We start from the raw sequence: 20794 nt of genomic DNA on the forward strand, positions 1-20794 counted from the left end.
TTCTGAAAGCGTATGCCAGAGCATACATACATTCATCAGAAGTCCGAGACAATGCCAGGATTCAAGGCATTCAAAGACTATATAATGCCACTTCGGGGTAGAAATGTTGCAAGGTTCAAATTAGAGCTTTTCTTAATCTACCACTTGGAGAACCCTAGAGCATTCAGGAATATGAGAAAGCATATACTTCCCATTTATTGTTGCCATAACAGGAAAGCCTGGATGACATTAGCATTGTTTGAAAACAGGTTTTTGAACAGTTTTATTGTGCACGCAAGAGAATGTTGTAGGCAAAACATTCAATTCAAGATTCTTCTGATCTTAGACAATGCTCCAAGGCATCCATGTCATATCACTGACATGATGTAAAGGTTGTGTATTTGCTGCTGATCACAACGGTACTCATATAGTCAATGGACCAAGGTGCAATAGCTACATTCAGAGCACCCTATTTATGCCAAATGTTTGCATACGCTTTTGAACTGGCTGAATCTGGCCAAATGCTCTGAGAGATCTGGAAAAGTTTTCACATTCTAAATGCTATCCAGAGCATTGCTGTAGCATGGAAAGAAGTCACACAGCAATGCGTGAAGACATATGTGAACACATTCAAAAGATTCTGCTGTTGATGAAATAGTAAGTAACAAGATACTAGTGCTTGAGAAACAGCTAGAGTTGGACGTTGATGAAGAGGATATTCATGAGCTTGTTGGCCTCAAGGCTGAAGAGCTTTCCAATGAGGAGCTGATCAAACTGGAGGAAAAAAAGTTTAAAAGTTGGAGGACTTCCCTGGTAGTCCAGTGGTTAAGACTTCACCTTCCAAAGTAGGGGGTGTGGGCTCGATCCCTGGCTGGGGAGTTAAGATCCCACATGCCTCGCAGCCAAAAAAACCAAAACATAAAACAGAAGCAATATTGCAACAAATTCAATAAAGACTTAAAAAAAAAAAGTAAAGAAGTTGAGGCAGAGGAAGAAGAAGTTATACCCAAGGCACCAAGAAAGTTCATAGCAAAGAAACTGGCAGAAACATTTACTACTATGAGCAGGCGCGTATGGATATTAGAAGAGATGGACATCAATTACAAGAGGTTCTCAAGAGCTAACAGGCAGATACAGGATACTCTTATTTGCTGTAGAGAAATATGTAATGAAAAGAAGAAACAAACTGTACAGTCAAAACTTGAAAGCTTCCTGAATAACACTATGCCTGCTAAACCATTAGCAAGTATAGATGCCCCAATGCCTTCTACCAGCTATTCTCAAGCCTCATCAGGAGAGAAATTGATGACCCTGTCTCTGTAGCCTCCATATCATCCAGCAATTCATTTTAGTTCAATGCTTCAAACATTCTTCAGGCCTACTGTGCTTTCAGCTCTGTACCTTAATGGTGAGTATCCATATGACCATTCTGGTTTTCACTTTCAGTACAGTGGTCAATAAATTATATGAGATATTCAACATTTTAATATAAAAGTAAGCTTTGTGTTAGGTGACTTTGCCTAACTGTAGGCTAATGTAAGTGTTCTGGCTCATTTAAGGTAGGCTAGGCTGAGCTATGATGTTCAGTAGGTTACTTGTATTACATGCAGTTTTGACTTAAAATATTTTCAGCTTAACGATGAGTTTATTGGGACATAAATCCATCATAAGTCAAGGAAGATCTGTAATAGGAAAACATGAAAGTATAAATCTCACTGGTAAAAGTAAATATATAGTAAAATTCAGGATAATCTGTTATAAAGGTGGTGGTTAATCACTTGTAAAGCTAGTATGAAGGTTAAAAGACAAAAGTGGTAAAAAATAACTATAACTACAATAATTTGTTAAGGGATACACAGGATAAAAAGATGCAAATTGTGACTTCAAAAACAACATAGGTGTAGGGGAGAGTAAAAATCTAGAGCTTTAGAATGTGTTCAAACTTAAGTTGTTATCAATGTAGAATAGACCATTATAACTTGTTACAGGTAAGCTTCACAGTAACCACAAAGCAAAAACCTATAGTAGATACACAAAAGATAAAGGGATAAGAATCTAAGCATACTACTACAGAAAATCATCAAATCACAAAGCAAGTGAGTGAGAGAAGAAAAAAGAAACAGAGGAACTACAAAACAGCAGGAAACAATGAACAAAATAGTACTAAATGCAAACCCATCAATAATTATTTTAAAATTTTTTGTATGTATGTAAGTACAGTTGATTTCATTTAAGTTTCAGGTATACAGTGCAGTGATTCACGGGTTTTTTTTGTTTTTTGTTTTTGGCCATGCCACACGGCATGTGGCATCTTAGTTACCGGACCAAAGATGGAACCCGTGACCTCTGCAGTGGAAGCGCAGAGTCTTAACCACTGGACCACCAGGGAAGTCCCAGACGTCTGTTTTTCAAAACCTACAAAGACCAGGGGAAAACACGAGTGCCATCCCCCACTACCAGAAATTATGCAGTCGAGTTTCCCACATTTGGGGAAATCGCAGGGGTCAGCACATCCAGAGTGCAATAGATAAGCCTTACCCTGGGAAAACCACCTTCGTGATCATGCTATCTCCCCTGCCAGGTAAGTATGTGATTCACAATTTTTAAAGGTTATACTTCATTTATAGTTATTCTAAAATATTGGCTATATTCCTGCGTTGTACAGTATATCCTTGTAGCCTATTTATTTTATACATAGTAGTTTGTACCTCTTAATCCCCTACGCTTATTTTTCCCCTTCCCACTTCCTTCTCCCTACTGGTAACCACTAGTTTGTTCTCTGTATCTGTGAGTCTGTTTCTTTTTGGTTATACTCACTAGTTTGTTTTATATTTTAGGTTCTACATATAAGTGATATCGTACAGTATTTGTCTTTCTCTGTCTGACTTATTTCACTAAGCATAATACCCTCTAAGTTGATCCATGTTGCTGCAAAAGGCAAAATTTCATTCTTTTTATGGCTAAGTAGTATTCCATTGTATATATATATACCACATCTTCTTTATCCATTCATTGTTGATGGACACTTAGGTTGCTTCTATATCTTGGCAATTATAAATAATGCTGCTATGAACATTGGGATGCATATGTCTTTCCAAATTAGTGTTTTCATTTTTTGGATATATACCCAAGAGTGGACTTGCTGGGTGATATTGTAGTTCTCTTTTTATTTTTTTGAGAAAGCTCCATACTGTTTTCCACACCCTTACCAACATTTTTTTTTCTTTTTTTTTTTGCAGTACGCGGGCCTCTCACTGTTGTGGCCTCTCCCATTGCGGAGCACAGGCTCCGGATGCGCAGGCTCAGCGGCCATGGCTCACGGGTCCAGCCGCTCCGCGGCATGTGGGATCTTCCCGGACTGGGGCACGAACCCGTGTGCCCTGCATCGACAGGCGGACTCTCAACCACTGCACCACCAGGGAAGCTCAACATTTTTTAAAAAATTTATTTATTTTGGGTTGCGTTGGGTCTTTGTTGCTGTGCGCGGGCTTTCTCTAGTTGCGGTGAGCGGGGGCTACTCTTAATTGCGGCGTGCGGGCTTCTCATTGCGGTGGCTTCTCGTGTTGCAGAGCACAGGCTCTAGGCGCCCAGGCTTCAGGAGTTGTGGCTCGTGGGCTCTGGAGCACAGGCTCAGTAGTTGTGGCACACGGGTTTAGTAGCTCCACGGCCTGTGGGATCTTCCCGGACCAGGGCTCGAACCCGTGTCCCCTGCATTGGCAGGTGGATTCTTAACTACTGCGCCACCAGGGAAGCCCCACATTTTTTATTTGTGTTCTTTTTGATAGTAGCCATTCTGACTGTATGAGGTGATAATATCTCATTTGCATTTTAATTTGCAGTTCTCTGATGGTTAACAATGTTGAACATCTTTTCATGTGCCTGTTGGCCATCTGTATGACTTCTTTGGGAAAATGTCTATTCAGGTCGTCTGCCCATTTTTAAATCAGGTTGCTTGGTTTTTTGATGTTAAGTTGTATGAGCTATTTTAGTATTTTGGATACTAACCCCTTATCAGTCGTATCATTTGCAAATCTTTTCTCCTATTCAGTAGGTTGTCTTTTCATTTTGTCAATGGTTTCCTTTGCTGTGCAAAAGCTTTTAAGTTTCACTAGGTCCCATTTGTTTAATTTTGCTTTCATTTCCTTTGCTTTAGGAGACAGGTCCAAAAAAATATATTGCTACGACTTATGTCAAAGAGTGTTCTGCCTATGTTTTCTTCTAGGAGTTTTATGGTTTCTAGTCTTAAATTTAGGTCTTTAATCCATTTTGAGTTTATTTTTGTAAATGGTGATAGAGAATGTTCTAATTTCATTCTTTTATATGTAGCTGTTTAGTTTTCCCAGCACCATTTATTGAAGAGATAGTCTTTTCTCCATTTTATATTCTTTTTTAAAAATACATTTATTAATTTATTTTTTTGGCTGCATTGGGTCTTAGTTGCAGCACATGGGATCTTTGTTGTGGCACAGGTTCTTTGTTGTGGTGCGTGGGCTTCTCTAGTTGTGGTGCACGGGTTTTCTCTTCTCTAGTTGTGGCACGCGGGCTCCAGGGCACGTGGGCTCTGTAGTTTGCCGCACACAGGCTCTCTTGTTGAGGCGCGTGAGCTCAGTAGTTGTGGCGTGAGAGCTTAGTTATCCTGGGGCGTGTGGGATCTTAGCTCCCCGACCAGGGGTAGAACGCGAGTCCCCTGCATTGGAAGGTGGATTCTTTGCCACTGGGCCACCAGGAAAGTCCCTCTCCATTTTATATTCTTACCTCCTTTGTCATAGATTAATTGACCATAAGTGCATGGGTTTATTTCTGGGATTTCTATCTTGTTCCATTGATCTATATCTTACACTTATACACAAAGTTACTCAAAATGGATCAGAAACTTGAACATTAGACCTGAAACGATAAAACTCCTAGAAGAAAACATAGGTGGTAAGCTTCTTGACATCTGTCTTGGTGATGTTTTTTTTTTTGGATTGACACAAAAAGCAAAGGCAACAAAAGCAAAAATAAATAAATGAGACTACGTCAAACTAAAAAGCTCCTGCACAGTAAAGGAAACCATCAACAGAATTAAAAAGCAACATACCAAATGGGAGAACATGTTTGCAAATCATGTGTCTGATGAGGGGTTAATATCCAAAGTATATAAAGAACTCATACAACTCAATAACAAAACAAAACAAATAATATAATTTTAAAATAGGCACAGGATCTGAATAAACATTTTTCTAAAGAAGACATACAGATAGCCAACAAGTACATGAAAAAGTGCTTAACATCACTAATCCTCAGGGAAATGAAAATCAAAACCACAGTGAGATATCACCTCACACCTGTTAGAATGGCTGTCATCAAAAAGACAAGAAATAACAAGTGTTAGTGAGGATTAAAGGAAAGGGAACCCCTGTGCACTGTTGGTGGGAATATAATTTGTGCAACCAGTATGGAAAATAGTATGGGAGTTACTCAAGAAATTAAAAGTAGAACTACCATATGACCCAGCAAGTCCACTTCTGGGTATTTATCTGAAGAAAACTCAAAATACATGCACCTCTATGTTTATTGTAGCATTATTTACAATAGCCAAGATATGGAAGAAACACATGTCCATATATTCTGTATATTCATTAGACACACACACACACACACACATATACACACACACAATGGAACATTATTCAGCCATAGAAAAAGAAGGAAATCTGGCCATTTTTGACAATATGGGTGGACTTTGAGGGCATAATGTTAAGCAAAATAAGTCAAACAGAGAAAGACAAATACTGTATGATCTCACTTATATGTGGAATCTAAAATCAAAAAAAACAACCAAAGAAAAAAATTTCCAAGCTCACGAATACAAAGAATAGGGGTGGGGTGGAGGTGCAGAATGGATAAAGGAGGTTAAAAAGTACAAAATTCCAGCTGTAAGATGCATAAATCATGGGGATATTATGTACAGCAGAGTGACTGTGCTAAGTAATACTGTATTGTACATTGGAAGGTTGCTAAGAGAATAAATCTTAAAAGTTTTCAACACAAGAAAAAAATGTCATAACAATATATGGTGATTGATGTCAACTAGAATTATTGTCGTGGTCATTTTGCAGTATACAGAAATATCTCATCACTGTGTTGTATACCAGATGCTAATATAATTTTATATGCCAATTATATCTAAATTGTAAAAAGTCAACAGAATAAAAAGAATAGATACATGTATATGTATAACTGAATTACTTTGCTGTACACCTGAAACTAACATAACATTGTTAACCAACTATGCTCCGATATAAAATAAAAATTTTTTTAAAGTCAACAGAATATATTCTGTTACTACTTTGAAGGTAATGTGCCCTTTTTTCTTTGTCTTATTTTAAGATTTTTTTCATTGTCTTTGATGTTTAACAGTTTGATATGCTACGCCTATGTATATTTTTGTTTCCATTCATCCTTCTTGGGATTCACATAATGTCATAAGTGCATTTTTTTTTTGTCTTGTCAGCTTGGAATTTTTCAAGCACTATCTCTTAAAGAAAAGATCACCCTTATACATGCTCACATCTCTCTAAGATATGTTATGTATACATCTGATGTTTTCGCTGTGTACAATGTGACTATTTTTTATGTGAATTTTCACTCTTCTTTTTCTCTGTATATGCTTCAATCTAAATATTTTTCATTAGCTTTATAGTTCACTAATTCTCTCTTTTGCTGTGTCTAATTTCCTATTAAACCTATCTATTACATGTCTAATTTCAGTTATCATATCAGTCAATTCTAGAATTCCTACTGGAGTCTTTCTATCGATTCAATTGTTTGATGGTTTTTTCCATCTCTCTGTCTCTCTCTTTTCCTCTCTTTTCTTAAGCACATAAATAATAGCCCTTTTTCAGTCCTTGTCTGATAGTTCCATTATTTGGCTTAACTTTGGTCTATTTATAGAGTATGTTTTTTTTCTTCTTGGTCTTCAGCCATAAAGTCCTATATTTTGGCATGCCAGGTAATTTTCAATTAAATGCTAGACACTGTATGAAAAAAAGTATAGAAGATCTAGATGATACTGTCTTCCTCTCAAGAGGATACACACTCTCCTTTGCAAGGCAGATAGAATAGCAGTTGATTATCTTAATCCAGTCAGCGACTTAGCTACTCAAGGAAAGTTTTGACAGTTTTGTTTATCTCTGATTTTTTTTGGCAGATCTCTAATTTGTCTAAAGCAAAGTTGGTTACCTCAGCTTTATAATGCCTTCAGACAGATGTTTTATGTATTATAACTGCCTTTTCTAGCTGTTCTCAATGGAACAGTTGGTTTGCCATATGCTACTCCTTTATTACTGCATACCTCTTTTGTGCACTATAGCAGTATTTCAGGAAATAATTAAATTTTTGTAGTGATAACCAATACACTCATTTGATTACATTTTAATGGAAAAAAGCTGTAATTTTTATCTGAGCTCAAAATATTTTTTTAACGTCTCTATTGGAGTATAATTAATTTACGATGGTGTGTTAGTTTCTGCCAAAATATTTTTATTGTGTCCAACTGCTCACGGGCCATCTTGATATATCATAGGTACCTAAGAAGTATCCAGCTGAACTCTATGCTTTTCTTCCTCTCTTCCAGGTTTAAGGAGACCAAAGAGGTGTAAAAATTAATTTCAGGGCAGAAGACCTGAATAGACATTTTTCCAAAGACGACATAGAGATGGCTAATAGGCACATGAAAAGATTCTCAACATCACTAATCATTATAGAAATGTAAATAAAAACCACAATGAGATATCACCTTACACCTGTCATAATAGCTGTCATCAAGAAATCTACTACAAATAACAAATGCTGACAAGGAGAAAAGGGAACCCTCATGCATTGTTGGTGGGGATGTAAATTGGTGCAGCCATTGTGTAAAACAGTATGGCAGTTTCTCAAAAAACTAAAAATAGAGCTACTGTATGACCCAGCAATTCCACTCTTGGGTATATATCCAAAGAAGACAAAAACACTAATTCAAAAAGATACATGCATCCCAGTGTTCATAGCAGCATTATTTACAACAGCCAAGATGTGAAACAACCTAAGTGTCCATCAGTAGATGAATGGATAAAGAAGATGTGGTATATGTATACATAATGGAATACTACTCAGCCATAAAAAAGAATGAAATTCTGCCATTAACACCAACATGGATGGACCTAGAGGGTGTTATGATTAGTGAAATAAGTTAGAGAAAGACAGATACTCTGTTATCACTTATATGTAGAATCTAAGAAATAAAACAAACGAATGTATATCACAAAACAAAAACAGATACAGTAAGTCCCCTACATACAGATGAGTTCCGTTCCGAGAGCACGTTCTTAAGTCCAATTTGTTTGTAAGTCCAGCAAAGTTAGCCTAGGTACCCAACAAACACAATCAGCTATATAATACTGTACTGTAATAGGTTTATAATACTTTTCACACAAATAATACAGAATAAAACAAACACAAAAGATAAAGAAAAAAACTTAACCTTACAATACAGTACCTTGAAAAGTACAGTAGTACAGTATAACAGCTGGCATACAGGGGCTGTCATCAAGTGAACAGGCAAGAAGAGCTACTGACTGGAGGAGGGAGAGGAGGTGGGAGATCGTAGAGCTGAAGGTTCGTCAGCAACAGGAGACGGAGGGCAAGCTGCAATTTCACTCATGCCTGACACTGATGGAACATATGTTGGCATCTTTGAAAGTTCACAACTTGAAGGTTCGTATGCAGGGCACTTACTGTATAGAGAACAAACTAGTGGTTACTAGTGGGGAGAGGGAGGGTGGAGGGGCAAGATAGGGGTATGGGATTAAGATGTCCAAACTACTATGTATGAAATAAATAAGCAACAAGGATATATTGTACAGCACAGAGAAATATAGGCATTATTTTGTAATATATTTAAATGGAGTATAATCTATAAAAATTAAATTTCTATATTGAACACATGAAACTAATAAAATATTGTAAATAAACTATACTTCAATTTTAAAAGAATTTAAAAAAATAATCTGCTTTCATTATTTCATTAGGAAAACATACATTTGTGTCTTACATTTTTTTTCCTCTGAGGCATTTTATTTGCACATATGCATTACATCCCTAGAAAAAGAATCAAAGGATTTTCCCTCCTGTGTGTTTTCGTCTTGCTTCTTATGGTCCGTCATGCCAGCTGAGGTTGTCAGTACAATGAAACCAAACTGACAGGACAGGAGCAGCTTATACTGCCATTTTTCTAGATCTTTGAGTCGCACATCAAATCTGGGGCTGATCACACCACACTTATTTAGCCTGCCTGTGAGGTTCACAGCAATCTTCCCATCCCTGTGATCATCGGTGATTTCAGATTCGCCAAAGTAACCACGCTTCATTGTCACAGTTAGAAACCTGACGATGACTTTGGAGCACAGCCTAATAAGAACCTGGCATCTGCCTCTCTTTTTGGCATTGTTGATACTGTTGAGAGCATCAGCCAGGACATTTATGTGCACCATTATGGCAGCATGGAAAGATGGCGAAAGGAGCTGTGTCTTACATTTGTAATAGCAAGTAAACATCTACCAGGCAATAGCTCAGAAAAGCTTCATGAAAAAGTTAAGTTTGAAAAGATGCAACATATCATGGTTGATGAAGCTAAGAATTTCCACACTGACAACAGAGACTACTATGAGGAAAACAATCACTAAAAGGACAAAGAATTGCCCAGGAATATTTTTTTGGTTTTCTTGGACTACTTTCTGTAAATTTGCACCACTTGGATTACAGGGGCCTCCCCACTTCTTAACCTAGCATTCAGGAAGAGAATACACCAGAGTGGTTTGCAATGAGATCCAAAAGCCAAGTACCTGCAAAGAGCAGTGCAGGACGTCAGAGGAAATTCTCCACCTAACATCCCTCCTGACTTTCTGGGGGTTTCCTGGACTCAGGGTGTGGATGGCACTTTAGAGATTAGAGCGAATTGTATTTGGAACATGAGGAGACCCATGTGGCAGAGCTATGCCAGTTCTTTTTTAAAAAGGATCACTCCCTGCAAGGGGTTTGTGTTTTAATAAGCACAGCAGATGAAGCTCCTTAAAGAAATGAGGAAGCAAAGGGTGTAGTCCAGAGCAACAAGGCAGCTGAGGGGCTGGATGAGCACATCAGGTTGGACAGTGTCGTCTGGTTTTCGAACTTGGGAAGAAAGGTCACGTTTGAGATCACTCCAAGCATGGCTGAGACAACTATTGTACAGAATCTTATGCTCTCTCCAGCATGTGTTTCCAGTATGGAAACACAGCTGTATATTCTGAAGGATAACTGATTGGAAGGCCCCCTGACTAAGAAGAAAGTCTGCCTGTGTGTGAAACTAGCTGTTCTAGGTGCTGGGAATCCCGTGGCAGATGTAAACTGGAATCTGTGAACAAAGGAGTACAAAGAATGGCAAAGCACGAAAAGTGATAATATGGTTGTAAAATGGGCTGTACTTTTTTAAAAGCCTCGCTTTACTCTCCTCCCTCCTGCTAATTTTCAGTCATTGTCCCTATGGGTTAAATCAACCAGAATTTAGCTGGCAAGGGAGCCTATTAATGTCATCCAGTCAGCCTCCCAGGGTCCAGAACAGGATGGAGAATGGATCCCAGAGGGACAAATGGAAGATGTTCACAACACATCTTGTTATTGGGGCTTGTTAGAGGCTTTCTTCAGAACTCTGTCTTCTACAGAACCTTCCATTCCCATTGGGTCTGCTGGGTCGTCATGTTAAAATGGCTGGGCATTCTCACTTTGGACCTGCTACAGAGTACTGTCCTCTGGCAGCCTTACTGGTTGCCAGAAAGTAGATTAGAGCTGCATGTCTGAAATTCAGAGAAACCAACCAAACATGGAGCTTCCCTCTTTGTAGTGGGCAGTGAACAGTGCTGTAATTCACTTCTTGGTTTTTACCCAAAGAGGTTCAAAACTTATGTCCACAGAAAGACCTACACACAGATGTTTATATGGAAGCTTTATTCATAACTGCCAAATCTTGGAAGCAACCAAGATGTCCTTCCACACCAGTGCCCTTCCCTTAGTGGAAGAGATTTGGTGCGATTGTAGAGTTAATCAGCATTTAACTCAACAACCCTACCGGTCAGGCCCTTGGCATGGTGCTCAGCCATATCTACCCTGAAAATTATATGGGATGAGTGACCGCTCCAAGGCTTTTTTGTTTTCCGTGGATCTCCTCAGTGGGATAGTTTTGCTCTCAATCTCAATTTTTCATTGTCTATCCTTCCTAGAGCTATCAGAAAAAGGCAATTTACTCTACAGTCTTTGTAATTACTGTTGTTGCCATAGAAACTAAAAGCCATAGTCACCCCAATGCCTTGCCCTCCAACTTTACTTCATCCTATGCCACTCCTGATGATGATGCCACCGTGCGTGTGTGTGTGTGTGTGTGTGTGTGTGTAAACTATTAACAGGTAGCCTGAAAGGATACCCACCGAAGTCTTGATGGTTTTTGCTGCTGGAGAGAAGGGAGAGAAATTGGGTGGGGAAGAGAAGAAAGAGGAGTTCAGATTTTGCTAAGGTATGTTATTTCTTTTATTTAAACAAAAGCTTAAAGCAAATATGGAAAAATCTTAACACATAAATCCTAGATGGCAAAGAGTCATTGTGTATATATATATATATATATATATATGTTTTTACTTTCTGTGATTTTCAAATTTTACTCCTCCCCATTCCTCATGCATCATTATCCATTTTGATCATGAGGGACTTATCCCAGGATACAGGATGATAGAAAACTAAGAAAGTAATTCATAAAACTGTTACATCAACACGTAAAGACATACATACATGACAAAATCATATCAGTAAATGCCCCAAATTATTACATTACACAAAATGCAAAAGTCATAAAAAGCAAAAGCTGTCTTTTTCACATCTGTGTTCCCCTGACACTCATTTGCCCTTCCCTGGAGCCAAATGCTACTGCAATTTTTTTAAGGATACTTCCAAAGATATTTAATGCATTTGCAAGCACATCCTTATATCAATTCTACAAGCAAAAGATAGACTTTTTTCTGCATGTTGCTTTATTCGCCATACAATATACCTTAAAGATGGTCCCACATCCTATACTACAAAGCTACAGTAATCAAGACAGTATGATACTGGCACAAAAACAGAAATATAGATCAATGGAACAGGATACAAAGCCCAGAGATAAACCCATGCACATATGGTCACCTTATCTTTGATAAAGGAGGCAAGAATATACAGTGGAGAAAAGACAGCCTCTTCAATAAGTGATGCTGGGAAAACTGGACAGGTACATGTCAAAGTATGAAATTAGAACACTCCCTAACACCATACACAAAAATAAACTCAAAATGGATTAAAGACCTAAATGTAAGGCCAGTCACTATCAAACTCTTAGAGGAAAACATAGGCAGAACACTCTATGACATAAATCACAGCAAGATCCTTTTTGACTTACCTCCTAGAGAAATGGAAATAAAAACAAAAATAAACAAATGGGACCTAATGAAACTTAAAAGCTTTTGCACAGCAAAGGAAATCATAAGACAAAAAGACAACCCTCAGAATGGGAGAAAATATTTGCAAATGAAGCAACTGACAAAGGATTAATCTCCAAAATTTACAAGCAGCTCATGAAGCTCAATAACAAAAAAACAAACAAGCCAATCCAAAAAGAGGCAGAAGATCTAAACAGACATTTCTCCAAAGAAGATATACAGATTGCCAACAAACACATGAAAGAATGATCGACATCATTAATCATTAGAGAAATGCAAATCAAAACTACAATGAGGTATCATCTCACACCGGTCAGAATGGCTATTATCAAAAAATCTACAAACAATAAATGCTGGAGAGGATGTGGAGAAAAGGGAACCATCCTGCACTGTTGGTGGAAATGTAAATTGATACAGCCACTATGGAAAACAGTATGGAGGTTCCTTAAAAAACTAAAAATAGAGCTACCATATGACCCAGCAATCCCACTACTGGGCATATACCCTGAGAAAACCATAATTCAAAAAGACACATGCACACCAATGTTCATTGCATCTCTATTTACAATAGCCAGGACACGGAAGCAACCTAAGTGTCCATCAACAGATGAATGGATAAAGAAGATGTGGCACATATATACAATGGAATATTACTCAGCCATAAAAAAAACCGAAATTGAGTTATTTGTAGTGAGGTGGATGGGCCTAGAGTCTGTCATACAGAGTGAAGTAAGTCAGAAAGAGAAGAACAAATACCATATGCTAACACATATATATGGAATCTAAGAAAAAAAAAAAAGGTCATGAAGAACCTAAGGGCAAGACAGGAATAAAGACACAGACCTACTAGAGCATGGACTTGAGGATATGGGGAGGGGGAAGGGTAAGCTGTGACAAAGTGAGAGAGTGGCATGGACATATATACACTACTAAACGTAAAATAGATAGCTAGTGGGAAGCAGCCACATAGCACAGGGAGATCAGCTCGGTGCTTTGTGACCACCTAGATGGGTGGGAGGGAGGGAGGGAGACACAAGAGTGAAGAGATATGGGAACATATGTATATGTATAACTGATTCACTTTGTTATAAAGCAGAAACTAACACACCATTGTAAAGCAATTATACTCCAATAAAGATGTTAAAAAATTAAATAAATAAAGATGGTCCCACATCAATATGCATAGAGAGCTCTATTCTTTTATGGCTTCATAGTATTACAATATGTTGATATGTCATTAAGTTATTCAACCCTTTTGGGTGGATATTTACTATTTTGTAGTCTTCTGCTATTAGATATAAAGTGAAATTCAGTTACCTGCACAGAAGTCATTTCAAACATGTTTAACCATATATGTAGAATAAATTCCTAAAAGAGGAATTGCTAGGTAAAGGGATATGTGCATTTAAAATTTCGATAGCTACTGCCAGATTGTTGTTGATAGAAATTGTACTACTTTATGACAATATACAAAAGTGCTTTTTCCCTACCAAATGGTAAAACAATTAAGTTTGAACTTAATGATTCTGTCAATCTAATAAGTGAAAAAGAGTGATATCTTGTTGTAGTTTTTAACTGATGATTCTATATCATAACCAAAGTTTCCATAAATTTAGGAACTATGTTAAATTCCTTTTCTGTGTTCTTCTGCCTGTTCACATCTTTGGCCATTTTCCTTTGGGGATGTTATTTTTTTTTCTCTTAGATTTGTAGAAACTTTTTTTTACAATTAGGAGTTAACTATTGTCTTTGGGACTTCCCTGGTGGCACAGTGGTTAAAAATCTGCCTGCCAATGCGGGGGACACAGGTTCGAGCCTGGTCCGGGAAGATCCCACATGCCGCGGAGCAACTAAGCCTGTGCGCTACAACTGCTGAGCTTGCACTCTAGAGCCTGTGAGCCACAACTGCTGAGCCCATGTGCCACAACTACTGAAGCCCATGCGCCTAGAGCCCGTGCTTCACAATGAGAAGCCACCTCAATGAGAAGCCCGCGCACCACAACGAAGAGTAGCCCCAGCTCGCCACAACTAGAGAAAGCCCACATGCAGCAACAAAGACCCAATGCAGCCAAAAATAAATAATAAATTTATATTAAAAAGGAGTTAACTATTCTCTTCGATTTTTGTTGCAAATATATTCAAAGTGTGTTGTTCATTTCTTGATCCTTTTATAGTGTTTTTGCTATAAAGATACTTCTGTTTTTAAAAAAATCATTATTTTCTTTCCTGGTTTCTGATTGAGGGCCATATTTAGGCCTTCCGTATGCTGGGATTATAAAAAAATAAATGTCCTACTTTTTCTCCATGTACTTCCATGATTCAATAGTTTTACATTTAAGTATTGCATCCATTTGGAATTTATTTTGGTGTCAACTGTGATGTATGGTCCAAGCTTAATTTTTTTCAGATAGGTACTCAAGTCATTCAACATCATTTATTGAATAATCCATCTTTTTTCCAAGTAATATGAATGCCACCTTTAATATATGTAATATTCCCAGACATATTTGAATTTATTTTTGGACATTCTAGTCCAACCCATTGACCTGCCACACAGCAGAACCATGTTGTTTTAATTATTGTAGCTTTACAATATGTTTTAATACTTGGCCATGCTAATTACCCTCAGCTTTTTCCTTTTTAGATTTTTCCTAGATAATCTTGCTTTTGATTTTTCAATGAAGTTTAAAAAAACTTTGATGCTTTGGAAAAAGTTGTGTCAGTATTTTTATTGGGATGACATTGAATTTATAGATTAACTTAGTGAAAATGGATACATTTATGATTTTGAGTTTTCTTATCCAAAACACTCTACTCTTGGGCTTCCCTGGTGGTGCAGTGGTTAAGAATCCACATGCCAATGCAGGGGACACATGTTCAAGCCCTAGTCTGGGAAGATCCCACATGCCACTGAGCAACTAAGCCCGGGCACCACAACTACTGAGCCTGTGCTCTAAAGCCCATGAGCCACAACAACTGAAGCCTGCGTGCCTAGAGCCTGTGTTCTGCAACAAGAGAAGCCACCGCAATGAGAAGCCTGCGCACCACAATGAAGAGTAGCCCCCACTCGCTGCAACGAGAGAAGCCTGCGCACAGCAACAAAGACCCAACACAGTCAAAAATAAATAAAATAAAATAATTTAATTTAAAACAAACAGTCTACTCTTTATCTGTACAAGTTCTCTTTTGGCTTCTTCAGTTTTTTTGGTTTTTGTTTTTTTGGCGCACTGGGTCTTCGTTGCTGCGCGGGGGCTTTCTCTAGTTGTGGCAAGTGGGGGCTACTCTTTGTTGTGGTGCATGGGCTTCTCATTGCGGTGGCTTCTCTTGTTTCGGAGCACAGGCTCTAGGTGCGTGGGCTTCAGTAGTTGCAGCACATGGGCTCAGTAGTTGCAGCACACAGGCTCTAGAGCACGCAGGCTTCAGTAGTTGCAGCGCATGGGCTCAGCAGTTGCAGTGCACAAGCTCTAGGGCGTGCAGGCTTCAGTAGTTGTGGCACACGGACTCAGTAGTTGTGGCTCACAGGCTTAGTTGCTCCACGGCATGTGGGATCTTCCTGGACCAGGGATCGAACCTGTGTCCCCTGAATTGACAGGTGGATTCTTAATCACTGCACCACCAGGGAAGTTCCTTCAGTTTTGTCTTATAGTTTTATTCATATAGGCTTGACATTTCCTGTCACAGATTTTCTTTATCTTTTTTGTTGGAATTACAATAGGACTTTTTTTCCTTTCCTATACCTTCTAAGAGATGTAGTTTGCATATATGAAGGCTACTGAATTATCTGACAATTAGAAAATAATACATACAGATTAACCTTATATTTTACTGATGCATTTGTTTACCCTTCTTTCTTGAAACAGCTGCTTTCTTCTTAGGTCATTTTTCTCTCATAGAAGGACATTATTCAGTGATTCTTTAGGGGATGGGCTATGATTGATTTTTTTTTAATCCCTAGTCGTTGCAAGTCTGAAAATTTATTTATTTTGCCCTCAACCTTAATGATAGTTTGATCAGGGAGAGAAGTCTAAGTTCAAAGTTGTTTTTCCACAGTACTTTGATCATACAGCCCATATTCTTTTTGCATCTAATCTTGCTCATGAAATAGTTATTGTCAAATTTATTCTTCTTTTTGTAGACTATCTAAACTTTTTTCTCTTTAGGATTAAAAAAAATCATTACTGTTCTGAATCTTTACTATAGTGTGTTACATGTTTGACTTATATATCCTGCCCACTATTCTGGAAACTCTTTTAGTCTAAGGAGGTATGATGGTGGTGATTTTGCACACACACCCTGGGGACATTTAGCAATATTTGGAGATATTTTTACTTGTCACAACTGGGGACGGAAGGATTTGCTGCTAAACATCTTATGATCCCCAGGAAAGCCCCTCACAGCAAAGAATTATCCAGCCCAAACTGCCAATAGTGCCATCACTGAGAAACCCTGAAGTATGGGATTTTAGTTCTAGGCCTTGGTCTGGCCAAGTGGGTGAAAATTGGATTTGGCCTCAGCCTCAGGGTAACAGTTTCTGGCTGGGGGGGATTCAATCTTGGCTTTGCAACAGTGGTTGTCCTGGCCCTGAGGTGGTGGCAGCCTCTGTTTTTTACTATGGTTTACCTCACTTTTTCCTACTTGTACAAATGCCTCATAGTTTTTGGTCCATGAAGAGGTGCTTTTCTTATTTTTGAGCGTGACTATGTATATAGTAATGTTTTAAAATATCTTTTTCACTATTTCTATAAATTTTCTTTTGAGAGAGAGATTCCAACATGTGACCTTCAAGGTCTTTACACAAAGGTACAAACTCAATAGAATTAATTCCAGTAATACTGAAAGATAAAAGGAAGCAACAAATCACGCATAATCCAAGCAACCAAAAACATTCAATATTAAATTCCACAGAGCTGTTTTTTAAATACATCTGATAAAGTATAAAAACAGCTAGACAGAATTAGTTATGTTAAATGGAACTATATTACACATACTATTTTGAAATTATTTTTACATTTAATTAGCTTGAACTTAACTGAAGAAAAAGCAACTAATAAAATTGAAGACACAATTACTGAATATAATTTTTTTTAGCCCAAGAACTTTTAATTACTGAAAGAGTTATCCAATATTAAAATAACTAAATTGCAGAAGTGTTTAAAATGTTTGGAATCATTTTAAAGTTATTTTGAAATATGTATTAGCATCCAGCAACTTCTTGCCATGAAAAATGACATTAGCAGTCAAACTTCCTCACTACCCCTACCATCCCCTTACTTTTGTTAATTACTGTAATGGGTATCTGTTGTTTTGATCTAACAAACATCCTCCCACCCTACTTTAGTAACTGATATTCTTTTGGGGAACTAACCAAACTAACCACTTTACATCAAGTCTTTCGGAGATTTTCAACCAAGATGTTTTCCCTATGCTAGTTAAGAGTTGAGTACGGTATCCAAGCTAGACAAATATGAGTCTCTGACTATAATTTGACCTTTATAAACCAAGTAAAGAAAATGATTGGAGCCAATTGACACCTGTGATCTAGATCCTTGGAACCTCTCAGGTACCTATCTTCTCTAAGGCCTATATAGTCAGCATGTCTTCTGATTCTGTGAGTGGTCCTCCCTCATGATTCCAGTAAAAGTTTTTATTGTTGTTTGTTTAAATTATCCAGAGCCTGCTTTTGTTGCTTGAAACAAAAAATCTATCTGATATAAAAATATTTTTACTTTGTCAAGGTTTATAACATTCTTTTCCATAATTCCTATATAGTCATAATTCCTATATATCTTAATTATATACATGTTAATGGATTTAAAGTCCAGTTACCATTATCCTTTATTTTCACATATTGCCTGCTTAGCTGGATTTCCTCGCTGAATAAGTTTTCTTCAAGAATGAATCAGGGGTCTTGTATTTATAGAATTCTTTCATGTTCAAAAAAATCCATGAGCTGCCTTTGTACTAGAATAATATTTTGGCTAGGTTTATTATTTTTAAGCTAAAATTTCTTTCCCTAAGAAAGAATTTCTTGCTTCATTGTCTTCTTAGATGCTTCTGGTCAAGATCTCCCTTCTGAAACAACTGCAAAATCAGACAAAATATATGAAACAACAGGTCTCAAGACACTGGAAATTAGGACTGTGATCCCTGAGATATGGGAAACTAATGAGGTGGAGGTCACTGCCCCAGCTTACTGCCTGCAGAAAGTTTCTAGGCTATAGTTCAGAGAGTGAAAACTCAGGTACAGTTTGGCAGTCTCCATGAGGTGAATACAGAGTTGGGACCCTAGGGAGGGCAAGAAAACTAGAGATTGTAAGGCAGAATACCAAAGAGGACAGAGTTTCATAGACAGAAAATTCTAAAATCTGCAAAGCATTCTTTTTGAGTACTCAGCTGAATACTTATCAGCTTATGCCTGTGAGGAAACACTTAAGAATGGAGAAATATTCACCCCAAAGTATTAGAGGGAACAAGCCTTAGAGCTCACATAGGGCCAGAAATAGTATCTGCTCCTACCAACCAGAGTGAAAGACATCAAAATTCACAAGGCATTAGGTAGAGTACTCAGACGAGTTTTGCCTCAGTAGGTGCAAAAAGTGAACCCTAGACTAAATGCTGCTCTGGTCCTGTGTACAAAGCTTAAAAACAAGATCCAAAAGGATCAAACTATTTCCAATTAACTTAACCATGTCTCAGAACAAAGCTCATGAGTACTTATAAGAATACAAAAACATTCAGCACCCAAAGTGGTAAAACTCACAATGTCTAGCATCCAACAAAAAATTACCATGTGGGACTTCCCTGGCAGTCCAGTGGTTAAGACTCCACACTTGCACTGCAGGGGGCATGGATTCCATCCCTGGTCAGGGAACTAAGATCCTTCAGGCCACGTGGCATGTGCATGGCCAAAAAAATGTTTTTAATAAATAAATTAATTTTTTTTAATTTTTAAAAATTAAAAAGTTTTAATTTTTTTAATTTAAAAAATTAAAACGATTTTTAAATTTTTTTAATTAAAAGTTAAAAAAAATTTTAATTACCATGTCTGCAAAGGAGCTGGAAAATACCAACTATTAAGAGGAAAATAACCACTTGAAATTTTTAAAATAACTTTTAAAAATTTATTAATTTATTTATTTTTGGCTGCGTTGGGTATTCTTTGCTGTGCCCAGGCTTTCTCTAGTTGCGGTGAGCAGGGGGCTACTCTTCGTTGTGGTCAGCGGGCTTCTCATTGCGGTGGCTTCTCTTGTTATGGAGCATGGGCTCTAGGTGCCAGAGCTTCAGTAGCTGTGGCTCGCCGGCGGGCTCTAGAGCGCAGGCTCTGTAGCTGTGGCGCTCAGGCTTAGTTGCTCTGCAGCATGTGGGATGTTCCTAGACCAGGGCTCGAACCTGTGTCCCCTGCATTGGCAGGCGGATTCTTAACCACTGTGCCACCAGGGAAGCCCAACCATTTGAAATTGACTCAGAATTAACATAGATATATAATTAAGAGACTACAACATTAAAATATACGTTTTAACTGTATTCCATATGTTCAAGAAACTAGAAGAAAAATTAAACATGTTAAATAGAAACACGGAAAATATTAAAAGAGAATCCAAATCAAGCTTCTAGAGAAAGACTAGAAGATGAAACTATCTGAGGTGAAAAATATAGTGAATGTGATTAACGACACATTAGACAATGCATGCAGAAGAAAACATTAGTAACTTGAAGACGTAGCAACAGAAACAGCACAGAAAACATATTTTAAGCACAGAACATCAGTGAGGTGTAGAACAAAGTCAAGTTGCCTTATACACACATAACTGGAGTACCTGAGGAGAGTAAGGGGTATAGAAAATACATTGGAAGTCAGTGGGGGAAGCGCTCAAGCAGCTGGGCCCGGGGTTCCCGCTCCCTCTCCCGCACCAGCTCCAGCCCCAGCTCCAGCCCCAGCTCCCGCCCGCCGACGCGGACTTTGACCCCGACGTCGACCCGGACTTTGAGCCAGACGTCGACCCCGACGCCGACCCCAACCTCACGTTAACGCCGACCTCGACGTTGACCCCCGCCCCCCGGAAGCTCCTTCTCACCGCATTCACAGAGCGAGAACCTCGGGCTGCAGGAGGAGAGCTTGCATGGTGAGCTGGGGGAAAAATGGGGGCCCTGGCGAGTGGGGGGCGCCTGCAGGGACGGGGCACCTGCAGGGGGACCCTCGGGAGGCTGGGCTCCGCGGGGTGGGGAAAGGGCGGCGTTCGGCCGGGGCCGTGGCTGGTCTGGCCTCCTCGCGGGTGGCTGGTCGGGTCTCTGCC

At 38.5% G+C, this 20794-nt stretch overlaps 1 non-coding gene and 1 pseudogene across 1 annotated transcript; both read right to left on the bottom strand.

The window, feature by feature from the left end:
• Positions 1-2404: 2404 nt before the first annotated feature.
• LOC113616448 (U1 spliceosomal RNA) lies at positions 2405-2568 on the bottom strand. Its single transcript, XR_003431303.1, has one exon. It is a non-coding gene; the product is annotated as a U1 spliceosomal RNA (small nuclear RNA).
• Positions 2569-9102: 6534 nt separating this feature from the next.
• Positions 9103-9497, bottom strand: LOC113616437 (40S ribosomal protein S15a pseudogene; annotated as a pseudogene).
• Between the last annotated feature and the right edge of the window lie 11297 nt (positions 9498-20794).

The sequence above is a fragment of the Aethalodelphis obliquidens genome, unplaced genomic scaffold (assembly GCF_003676395.1).
Source record: "Aethalodelphis obliquidens isolate GAN/ISIS:26980383/991018 unplaced genomic scaffold, ASM367639v1 scaffold139, whole genome shotgun sequence".
Taxonomy (NCBI): domain Eukaryota; kingdom Metazoa; phylum Chordata; class Mammalia; order Artiodactyla; family Delphinidae; genus Aethalodelphis; species Aethalodelphis obliquidens.